Source organism: Mercenaria mercenaria, chromosome 14, assembly GCF_021730395.1.
Source record: "Mercenaria mercenaria strain notata chromosome 14, MADL_Memer_1, whole genome shotgun sequence".
Taxonomy (NCBI): Eukaryota; Metazoa; Mollusca; class Bivalvia; order Venerida; family Veneridae; genus Mercenaria; species Mercenaria mercenaria.
This window is the reverse complement of record NC_069374.1, coordinates 44,980,289-44,992,909: the sequence shown is the minus strand read 5'-3', so window position 1 is coordinate 44,992,909 and position 12,621 is coordinate 44,980,289. Positions and strand designations below refer to the sequence as shown.

Sequence of the window (12,621 nt, the reverse complement as noted above, 5' to 3'; positions counted from 1 at the left end):
AATGTTAAATGACCTATATGACCGCATCGTATATCTATTAACTGAGGTAATTAATGAATAACATGTTTCGAAAAAGGGTCATAATTGCTTTAGTTAAAATGATGTGTGTCATGAATATGAATAATGTATTGTTATTCGCTACTTTCTGTCATTGATTTGTGTTATATTTGTAATATGTTGAATATCTGCTAAAATGATAGAAAGTATTACTTGTTCCATTATTTTTGCACAGCCCTTTACGACTTTGACGTTTTAAGTTCAAGCATTGAAAATTGTGTTTTTCTGACAAATTATCTGCCTTGAAAACTGCTATATCTGTTTAAACATAAAATTTAATGTACTTTGGAACTCGTATGAAAATAAACAGCTTTCTATTCAAAATTTATTTGAATACAGCAGATCAACGTTTTCATATCAAACCAGTAAGTTTAGACAGATCCAGTAGACAAGTCTTGAGAAAACACCCCTTTATGCGGGCGGATATGTTATTTAACTCTTAATAGCAACAACCATATATATTAAGTATTTCCAGTAAAGTTCGCTGCAGAGAGATTGTACTGAAAATAATAGTTGCGCCACACAAATGTAGAACGGAAAAATTGTAAAAGCAATGAATCTTTTTTGCAAGATCGGTCTGGTCTATGTTTATCGTCACCGGGTAGATGTTTGGCTGTTTGTACAAAAAGAAACAAATTTTTAGAAAATGTTGAAATGTTTAGAAACAAATTATTTACTCTTTCACTTCTGGCTTTTTTAGACATAAATCTCTATGCTGTAGCTTCCAAAACAAGAAAGTACTTCGGAAGGTCAGGGTAATTTATTTATTTACTAGTATTTATTTGGGTTTTATGGCGCACCACATCTCATTTATATCGAAATAGAAACATGAGGTATGGAATCAAAATTTGCATACCTGCTGGAATCACAGAGTTACCGCAAAACCAAGTATTAAGACTCTATTAGTCGCCTCTTACGATCATGCAAGGGTAAGGCTGTGGTTTTTTTCTTACACAGATCGTCCCAGAACCACATGGGACAGGTCAGGGTAAAGAATATAATAGATGAACATTGAAATCTGTATCAAAAGGTAAACATTTTGTGCTTGGTCCAAATTGCAATGCTGTACCTTCAAAAACAAAGACGTAGGTCAGTAGGTCATGATTAAGACTACTCAAGATGAGTGTTGAAAGCTTATAAAACATATACATAAGGTCCAAATTTCTTTGCTCTAATTCACAAAACAGGATAGTTGGTCAGAAGACTATTCAAGATGAGGATTTAAATCTATATCAAACATTATACAGGTGGTCTAAATATCTTTGCTGTAGCTTCAAAAATAAGAAAGTAGGTCATTGGTCAAGGGGTAAGAATATTATAGACGAGTATTGAAATCTGCATCAAAAGTTATAAATGTTTTCCAAATTTCTATGCTGTACCTTCAAAAACAAGAAAGTAGGTCAGTAGGTCATGATAAAGACTAATCAATATGAATATATAAGTTTGTAAAAAATATATGGATGTTGTCAAATTTTCTATACTGTAAGTTTAAAAACGAAAAAGTAGGTAAGTATGTCAGTAGACCCCAGGGTCATGATTTGAACTTGAAAGTAACACTAGACAATACTAAATATCAGATATCTTAGGTCTGGGGCTTACATTTCTGCACAAGAATTTTTTTTAACTATTTTCCTTTATAAGTCAATAAAAAAACAACGACACCCCAAGCGAGGCATACATTGATCCCATGGTCATGATTTGAACAATATTGGTAGAGAACCACTATAGCATACCATTAGCTCTGCGCATTATAGTTTAAGACAAGATTTTTAAAAAAGTTTTTCTTCCCTTTACAAGTCTATTTAAACCATGTGTCCTCGCATCCACATCCCCGCCTGGCGGGGCCACTTTTAATCCCAGTGGGACAATTTCAACAATCTTGGTATAAGACAACTATTACATGCTTAATTCTAAATACCAAAGCCATTGGCCACGTGGTTTTGTACAAGGAGATTTTCAAACGTCTTGTCTATATAAGTCTATATAAACCGTGCGACCCCCAGGGCGGGCCACATTTGGCCCTGGGGGATAATTTGAACCGTCCCGATAGAGGACTACTAAATGATGCTACATACAAAATATCAAAGCCCTAGACCCTTTGGTTTTGGACAAGAAGTTTTTTGAAGTTCTTCCTATATGACGTTGCGTACGTTGTTGGCGAACATCGGAAATTTTTCAGTTTCGTTCACTTCAATGTTTCATGAAATTCGTTTTAGAAATACGGTTGTTTATCTTCTTATATCACAAGAAAGGCAAAACAATCTCCCTGTTAGTAAATATGATCGCATTTACGTTTAACAATTAGTAAAAATTTAATTCGACATAGAATCATAGAAAATAACACTAAAACGTCATGTAAGATGTAACAGAATTCACAAATGCGCATTATTTAACGGCTTGGTAAATTCATAAAATTATTTTTTTCCGTCAAATAAGAAGACTCGGTGACGTGACTTTAACTATATTTGACGTCATTGCAGTCATTTGCTGTTCAATACTTCCTGTAACAAACAGGAAGCAAAAGACAGATCCAACTTAAAACGTAAGATTTAATGTCTTCCCTCGACAGGATTTGTTAAAATTTCTGTATTTTCTTTAACTATTGTATGCTTTCTATAATATTTATTTTGACAAAAAGTACATAAATTCTACTTTTGAATTAGTAAGTTTTTGTCGTATATTGACTTTGATAATGGCGTTTAATATATGTATACTTTAATCTAGCCGCGATGTCACACGTGTCAAAAAATGCAAAAAATAAAATTACGAAGTTGTTAGGTGCCGAAATATTTAAAGAAATATGTATTTGTTTTCAAAACAGCGACTACAGTCTGAAAGTACATACAATTGTCTGCAAATTGATATGCATAAGTGTTACGTTGAATATGAATTAAATTTAACACATGAAAATTGCAAAATCTAGCCGAGATGTCACAGCCGTGAAATTAATGTAACGTCGACGTTACGTTTGAAAACTAAATAATGTATATGTATTACAATTGTATCTGAACACCGCAATATAATTCACTGTCTGATAAATAATTATATTGAATAAATATTATATAGTACATCTATATCAAATATTTCCTTAAATATCGAAACGACATGATTTATGAAAACTGTAGTCCAACCACCTCAAATAATCCCTTTAACGTCTAAACGGCTAAAAACGACGATAACGTCAGTTACGCTAATGTACGCCAACAATGAGCGTAACGTCTCATATGTAACCCGCCAGGGTTGGACCATACTTGGCCCTAGGGATATAATTTGAACAATCTTGGTAGAGGACTATTAGATAACGCTACATACAAAATATCAAAGCCCAATCCCCTGTTGTTTTGGCCAAGACATTTTTCAAAGTTTTCCCTATATAAGTCTATATAAACCATATGACCCCCAGGTTTGAGTCATAATTGACCCTAAGGAGATAATGTAAACAACCCCATTGTAGAGGTCCACTAGATGATGCTACATACCAAATACTAAAGCCCTATGACCTGTGGTGTTTTTTTTAATCCTTTCGGTTGCCATGGCGACCAGAGTTCTGTATGGAATTCAAGTTTTTAAACGACTGTATAAAAAGACCATCCAAGAAACATCCCTTTAAAGTTTAGACAAAATTGACCTAGCGGTTGAGGAGATGATGTTGTTTAAATGACGGATGGATGGACGGCGGACGGCGGACGGTGAGCGATTACAATAGCTCAACCGAAGCACTTTGTGCTCAGGTGAGCTAAAAAGTCAGCAGCAATTTGTTCTTTATAAATTTGTTATAACGGCACTGTTGCTATATTTCTTAAGTGAAAATATGGTATTAAAACATATGGCACGTAAAAAGTCCAAATAATGCCTTAAAATTAACATGAAATGTCCGGTTCCCTTTAATCATGGTCAAATATCTCAAAAATAAGCACACGGACCTATACATCTTATTTCACCAATTTATAGGCCAATTGTTTATTTACAACTGTGATAAGCTTTAACAAAATCTACATTGTAGAGAAAATTCTGTTCACGAAAATGTTATGAAAATTATGATTTGCCCGTACACTCCCATTATGAAATATTGCGTGAGGTCCAATTTTTCCAAACCAGCCTAGCAAAAAATCAAGCACATGACCCTACTTTTTATTTGCTGAATTTTCTATGTATATTCTGAAGTTTTGAAAAATTGGAGTTTAATCAAATTCTACATTATAGAAGAAAGTTCGATCCATACGTGCAGAACGACCTTAACTAGTATAAGGTCAAGCGTGTAACAAAGTACAAAACAATACAGAAAATATAATTGTTATGATTATACTGTGTCACGCAAAAGTAACATAGGTTAACACTTCGATATCAGATTTTCAATGTGCGTATTTGAAATTACGAGATTTATTTTTGAAAATTTACTATTAGTAATTATACGTCGAATCTTTCAAACTGGGTTGCTGATTTAAAAACGCAGTTTATTTTTCTCATACAGATTAAGATATATTTTGTATTTACCCTTGCAAGAAATCTCGCCCGAATTAATATTTATTCAATTTCATTCACGTCAAGCGTCCGCTTTTATTTAGATTCTATATGTCTTTTTTAAATAAAGTTCACAAACTATATTTTAAGCAAAGGTAATAATGAACATGATCAAAACGTATATCATTCGGAGTTAACAGTTGAATTTCACTTTTTATTTTGCTGAATATATATTAATACAAATTAAAAAAGAAGAAGTAAACTTACATGTTTTCTGTTTACTTTAGTCCATTATCAATCCAGAGAATTCTAAAACACAGAAACACAGAAAATTAGGAAATGTAGACTATACCGCTTTGGGCGGAAATGACGTTTCAATTTCGTTGGCAATAGTTACCCGGTCGCACAAAACATTACTATTTATAGGTTTTCTGAAAACAATATTTTAGGACAACGATATTTGGTTTCACAGTTAACTATTTATAGGTACTGGATAGTATTGAACGATTATCCTTGTGGAATGAGGCTTGTTATGGTTGTATTGATCGTTAGCATTTATAAACGTTTTAATATACCACTTTAATATTGACTATTTATATTGTGAAGAAATATGCAGGTGCGGACACAGGATTTTGTGTTGGAGGAGGCGTAAAGTATTTGTAGTAGAGTAACTACCCTTACGAAACAGTCAAAAAGCTGAGAACATGCCGCGAACATGCTGCGAACTTGCCGCGAACATACCTATTCGCAGGAAGTATTCGCGGAATATTCGCTGCTACCGCGATCATGCCGCGATTGGTTTGATACTAGTTCGCGGGATATTCGCAGGAAGACCAATGATCGCGCCATGTTCGCAAGAAGAACTTGGAAGATTAAGAAATTTGACGCGGCCGTTGTCAAAGTGCTCATAATCTTTCATTAACACCAATTCAATTAAAGATATGGTCATATAAATGCGTAATATGCGCAGTCTGGTCAGGTTCCATGCTGTTCGCTTTCAAAGCCTATTGGAATTAGAGAACAGCATGGATCCTGACCAGACTGTGTGGATGCGCAGGCTGGTCTGGATCCATGCTGGTCGCAAAGCCACTATGTTGGTTTTCCTATGGGCACGGCTCATGTCATAACTTTAGAAAGATAGTAACGTTGCTGTTGTAATGTAGTTACTCACCGATTGCCGTTAATTCATAAAATAATTTTCATTTCCGTACGCCGAATCCAAGTTTTATTCTACGTTATCCGTATAAATGACGTTACGCCAGCACTTCGGCGGGGATACAAATTTAATGAATTTGTTTGTTATGCCGCATATTTTATCTAGTTTTACATTATGTTATGTCGATAACATGTCCGTGACCTAGATATATACCTAAATGTAATCAAATGTCTACAGTATCTTCCATTACCTGACGTTTCAACACTGCTTCTATATTTTAATCACTAATATAGTTTCCATTCCTTTTATCTGATTTTTAGTTCTACTAACATACTACGGTTTTACACTCGCGAAAGTATCCAGACCAAAGTAACGGCATGGACAGTACACGGAATTAGATATGAATGATTTACCGGATTAAAACATAACAAAATATGACAATTGTCAGCGTATTAGTGAAAATATATCTTATATAAAACCTATATCTGAAATTAAATTTATCCATAGAAGTGTTTTGACTGAATAAAGTCTTTAAAACTAGCAAATCGCTTTGATTAAGAATTAAACTGAATATAGTATACTGCTTCACACGAAGCTATCAAATGAAATATAGTCACTTCATTACAATTATGTATTAATTTCATAGGCTTAGCAGTAAGATATTTGAAGTAATAGTCATTTTTAGAAACATTTACTTTAACATCATCAAAGTAAATGCAGCGATAAATGACATAAAATAAAACATTGAAACTTCAGTGTTTAGGTTTCAGAAGATACAAGAATCATTATACAGAAGGTTTTTAACTAAATATAATCTATTACTTGATTGTATACTAGTTACTTATATCACGTAAACAAGTATTGAAATTAATTAGTTATTACCTAAAAATTCAGTGTTATATTCCAGTATTCATTTTGGGTAATATTCCAGTGCTCATTTCGGTTAAATTCCAGTGCTAATTTTGATCAAGTTTATTTTGGGTAAACACGAAATATAACTTCATTTTTACATGAGTAGATGTTTTACTGCGCATGCCAATATCAAAATGTAAATGGTATTATAGGGAAAATTAAAAAAAAAAGCAATCATGGTATATTCAGATCTTTAAACATTTTAAATAATCTATGCCAAGAGTACATAACATACCCGATAACCGTAGGCAAGTACAAGAGACTACAGTCGTTGCGTACGTTGTTGGCGTTCATTTTAGAAATACGGTTGTTTATCTTCTTATATCACAAGAAAGGGACAATTAGTAAAAAATTTAATTCAACATAGAATCATAGAAAACAACACAAAAACGCCATGTAAGCTGTAACAGAATTCACCAGTGTACATTATTTAACGGCTTGGTAAATTCATAAAATTATTTTTTCCGTCAAATAAGCAGACTCGGTGACGTGACGTTAACTATATTTGACGTCATTGCAGTCTTTTGCTATTCAATACCTCCTGTAACAAACAGGAAGCAAAAAACAGATCCAACTTAAAACGTGAGATTTAATGTCTTTCTTCGACAGGATTTGTTAAAATTTCTGTATTTTCATTAACTATTGTATGCTTTCTATAATATTCATTTTGACAAAAAGTACATAAATCTGCTTTTGAATTTGTAAGTTTTTGTCGTATTTTGACTTTGATAATGGCGTTTAATATATGTATATTTTAATCTAACCGCGATGTCACACGTGTCAAAAAATGCAAAAAAAAAAATAAATAAATAAAATAAAATTGCGAAGTTGTTACGTGCTGAAATATTTAAAGAAGTATGTATTTGTATACAAAACAGCGACTATAGTCTGAAAGTATATACAATAAGTCTTACGTTGAACTAAATTTAACACATGAAATTGCAAAATCTAGCCGAGATGTCACAGCCGTGAAATTAATGTAACATCGACGTTAGGTTTGAAAACTAAATAATGTATATGTATTACAATTGTATCTGAACACCTCTGCCGCGGCCGTAGCTATAGCTTTTTGTTGTTGTTTTTGCCACTAATGATGTAAGGATGCAAAAGATTGCGAGAGGGGGCATCCCATCCTGCAACATTGTGGCACTTTAAGCCCTCAATTCTGCATTCTGCTGAGTTTTAAGAGAGGTAAATTTCAGTCAGCAAGTGCTTTGCGTTTTTTACTAGAAGAAAGAGTTGTTTTTGTCTATCTTTGTTGAGAACTTTACAGCCCTAACTCCCAACTATTTATGTACAGTTTAATATATTCTTCTTTCTTGATGATGTATAAAAGTGTTATGCAATGGCATAATCTTGTAATTATAAAAGAAATTCAAAAACCGGAAACATGACTTTCAAAGTTTTGGATTTTTTTCTTTTTTTAAAAAATTGGACGTGGATACAAATATTTTACAGTAATTTGGCAGCCAGAACTTTTCTTTTATGTTGAAGTATTTTTTTCAAAAATCTCTGTGCCCCCATCCCTTAATTATCAAAATTTAATGGTCCGCCCTTTAGAAAATGTTTTTGAAAACGTAACAAAATCAAAATAAAAGCAGTCTCGTTTTTAAGTTAGACGAAGAAATATACATAGCTTTTTGTTTTACGATTGATTGAATGGAACGAAAGATACAATGACAACTTAATGACGGCATAATTTTTAAGTGTCTAGTTTAATTAGTTGTTATCAATGTGTTATTAGGCATATGAATAAGAAACACACTTGATCAGTACCAGTGGCGTATGTGAAAATTTCATACTGAGCTGTGACATTGAGCAGACACAATGATTTAAAAATAATGATTTAACACAAAACCATTGTTATCAACAAACTGGTTGGAACATACTATTAAAGCGCTATGTGCATTTGCCTTACAATGTATCTTTTGTACGTCCATTTTATACATTTCAAATCACAAAAATTTAAATAAATAGTAAAGTATTGTAAGTGTAGCAGCTTTGACGTGTGAGAATTAAATTTATCCTTATTTAGATAAAAACCACTATAGCCTATTTAAACCATGAATAACATTACCTAAATAGTTTTAGAAGTATAACAACATCTCTGACCTCGAAATAAAACTATAAATATCTCTCCGCTGTGTACATGTACTCTTGATTCCTTTACCGGGTATGTAGCTATGTTGCACAGGAACGGGAACCAAATGCATCTAATTATAGATCTACGCATGCGTAAATACCGACACGAGCAGACGGAGGTACATGTAACTACTGATTCAAAATAAAACACAGATTACTGCATTAAATTTATAAATTGAAATAAGCTTATCCGTGAAAACTTGTCTCAGTTTTTTTCCCATTATCTCCTTGGTTCTCAAATTTTATTGATAAGTGGTCTCGTGTGTTCCCGATCAATACTTTTTTCAACAACTTACTCCTGAAATGAATGTACAATCATATGAAAAACGAAGAGAAATAGAAACACAAGCAGATTTTTACTTTTACATGTACAACTTTGTCTGTATATAGGTCATATTTATCGACAACGAATATGATACTAGTACAGTATAATGCATCATCACACACATACAAAATACACACATTCTGCAAAATTGTTTTGTTTATAAAGTGTGCAACTCTATAAATTAATATCAAAACATGTTGATATTCCCTAAATACTGACTTTAGCATAATTATGTTGCATATCATAGTGAAAATAATTTACACACTAAGCTATTTGCACAAGAATGAAACTTACACATGAAGCAGAACTTGGTTAGAGGCTTACATGCCACGCGCCAAAAAGCTTAGGTTTTGCAAAAATACGTTTTACAAATTAAAAAAATCACAAAAAGAATTGCAACAGCAACAACAAGAGTTAGCCGCTTCCACGCCACACACGACAATATACCAAAACAAGAGGTCCTATGTCCAAAAATTGTAAATTACTACTCACTGTAAATAGGAAAAAGATAGCTATGAGGGTTAGCTGTTTCAACGTCTCACACCAGAACATTTTTTATACATGGTCATTCAAGACAGAGTAGTTCTAACAACTTTTTTTTGTATTTTAAAAACTTTTTTTTTATATCTTTACCGTTTCTGTCCATTTCTTTTATCTGTTAAAACATAGTCCTACCTGTTCTAGGTTACATTATACAAAACCAGTACTATCATCCAATTCTTGTGCTATCAACTTAATCTTACTTACACTTCATTTTGTACAATCACGGTTGAAAAAGGACATTCTGAACATGTTTCATAATTAATTGATACAGGCGGGCAACCTATTTCTTCAGCAATATCAGTCAGTTTCACATAAAACATAATTCTGTTTAAAATTTGTTGTTTCGTCAAAAATCGACTTACAGCACTCTTTTGCTTTTTACAAAAATAAATAAAATAAATAAGCTAGCAGCTTGTATGTGATGTTTATACAATAGGTAATTATATTTTTTATTTTTGCAGGTTTGATGTAGTATGGTTTTAGAAAATCAAAGAGTTTTTGACATATGCTAATCAATGTTTAGCGTCGCTAGGTAGATTTTGTACAAAAAGGTTTTAGAAAAAGGTTGCAGTGTTTAGAAATATGGTATTTACTTTTTCATTTATGATTTTTAGACAGATATCTCTTTGCTGTAGCTTCTAAAATATAATAGGTAATAGTAGATTTCTCGGAAACACAGAACACCAAAACCACAGCCTCGGAGCACTGGCACCAGACCAGAAAGAAAATGCCTCTGTACATGCTATACCCTACCCCTAGGAATTCTAAAAGAACAATGGTCATGGACGGGAAAGTGCACTTATCCAATTCAATCGTACATTTCTCATATAAAACGCGCAGTTCGGTGAATGGGTACCTAGTATATTGAACAAGCGATAATTTATCTTCCATCGTGCACCAATTACATTATCTCAATATTCCATATTGCAGAGGAGCTCCACATATTTATGCCTTCTTCAACGCTACAGTAAAGAACTTGCGTGAACTCCCTTAATGAACATCAGTATTAGAGGTCACGGCAGTGTGCACATGTTAGACGAAATGTAAACAAACAAAAACAGAATGCAAATTATTTACAGTTTTACGATAAAACTCGAAATGATGAATGAAATTCATCTTGGATATGATTTTGAATTTGAAATTATACATCGGTACACATCTGTTCTGTTTATTTAATTCATTTTACACATTTATGCTGCATATACACATTTTACCGTACACGTGTTGTAAAATGACGACTGACATACATTTTCACATCAGCCAGACAGAATGATTTTGTAATCTACACCGGAACTTCATCAGGGAAGTTCAAGCAAGGTTTTTGTGTAACGATGAAAAAACTATAAACTACGCAAAATAAGCGGCATTATTTTTCTAAGATAAAAAGTATTGAAGGAATGTTTAATATCCATAGAATACATTTACCAAACTGCATGCTTTAGGCATGAAATGCGCGACTGAAATGGGTTAGTATATTTTCCCGTTCATGAACATGGTTCCTAAAGAACATCTAGGGGTAGAGTATAACATGTACAGAGGCATTTTCGTTCTGGTCTGGTGCCAGTGCCTCAGAGCCAAGCACTTTTTAAGTAGGCCCACGACAAAAAAGACGTTTTAATGGAAAAATATTACAGACGGGTTGCTTCAAAATTCTAGCAAGTACATATTAATTTATGCCAAATATAGATAGAGGTGGAGGATGGGGAGGGAGTGGTAAAGGGTAAAATGGGGAGGGGGAGGAAGTTGAAGGTGAAAGTAGAACAAGGATGCATATACAAAGGGGATGCAACATTCCTTAATCACAGAACCATGTCAACATAAAACAAAACAGCGAAAACAATCATGTACCACAGATAAATACACAACCAACCCCAGCTAAATAACATGAAAAACAAACAAATTGAAATACAAGAACACGGTAGGTCACCGCTGTTATCTAACAATCACAAAAAATAAGCAGGTAAAAACCATCGTGTACTGCCTTAGGATTCTGGCAGCCAAAATATGGAGAAAACAAAAAGAAGGTCAGGTTAAAGAATATAAAAGAGGAGTATTGAAATCTGTATCAAAAGATATACATGTGGTGGTCTATATTGCAGTGCTGTATCTTAAATTAAAACAAAGTAGGAGGTCATTATTAAGACTACTCAAAATGAGTGTTGAAATCTTATAAGATATATACAAGTGGTCCAAATGTCTTTGCTGTAAATTCAAAAATAAAATATGTGGTGGTCTGTATTGCAGTGCTGTACCTTCAACAAAAATATCAACAACAAAATGTAGGCGGTCATTATTAAGACTACTTAAATATGAGTGTTGAATTCTTATAAGATATATACAAGTAGTTCAAATTGCTTTGCTGTAAATTCAGAAATAAGATAATAGGTCAGTAAGTCACGATAAAGACTATTCAAAACAAGGATTTAAATCTATATCAAACATTATACATGCGGTCTAAGTCTCTTTGATGGAGCTTCAAAAATAAGAAAGTAGGTCAGTAAGTCAGGGGATTAGTGGATAAAATATTAAAAATGAGTATTGAAAATTGTATCAAAAGCTATAAACGTTGTCCAAATTTCTATATGTTGTACCTTAAAAACAAGAAAGTAGGACAGTTGACCACTAGACAATACTAAATACTTGATATCTTAAGTCTAGGCCTTTTATTTCTGCACAAAAAAGATTTTTAACCATTTATCCTTTGTAAGTCAGTTCAAAGCAAGAACACCCCGGGGACACATATTGATCCCAAGGTCATGTTTTGAACAATACCTTTTAAACCAAGTCACCCTCCTCTCCCGGGGGCGGGTCCTGTTTTAACCCCAGGGAGATAATTTAAACAATCTTGGTAAAAGACTACCATTAAATGCTACGTTCCAAATATTAAAGCCATTGGTCAAGTAGTTTTGTTCAAGAATATCTACATGATTCTATATAAACCATATGACCCCAAGGGCGAGGCCACATTTGGCACTAATGAGAATGTAAACCGTCTTGACAGTAGACCATAAGATGATGCAACATT

General features: G+C 33.2%; 1 protein-coding gene across 9 annotated transcripts in view; it reads right to left on the bottom strand.

The window, feature by feature from the left end:
• Positions 1 to 12,621, bottom strand: part of LOC123527475 (uncharacterized) — a 577,437-nt gene that overhangs the window by 375,315 nt on the left and 189,501 nt on the right. For 7 of the 9 annotated variants that reach the window (XM_053523370.1, XM_053523375.1, XM_053523368.1 and 4 more), the window contains one exon: positions 4,786 to 4,827. The gene's annotated coding sequence lies outside the window, so the exon portion shown is untranslated. Of the gene's footprint in view, positions 1 to 4,785; positions 5,084 to 12,621 lie in introns of those variants that run through there. The other 2 variants (XM_053523371.1, XM_053523372.1) reach the window with 2 other exon arrangements.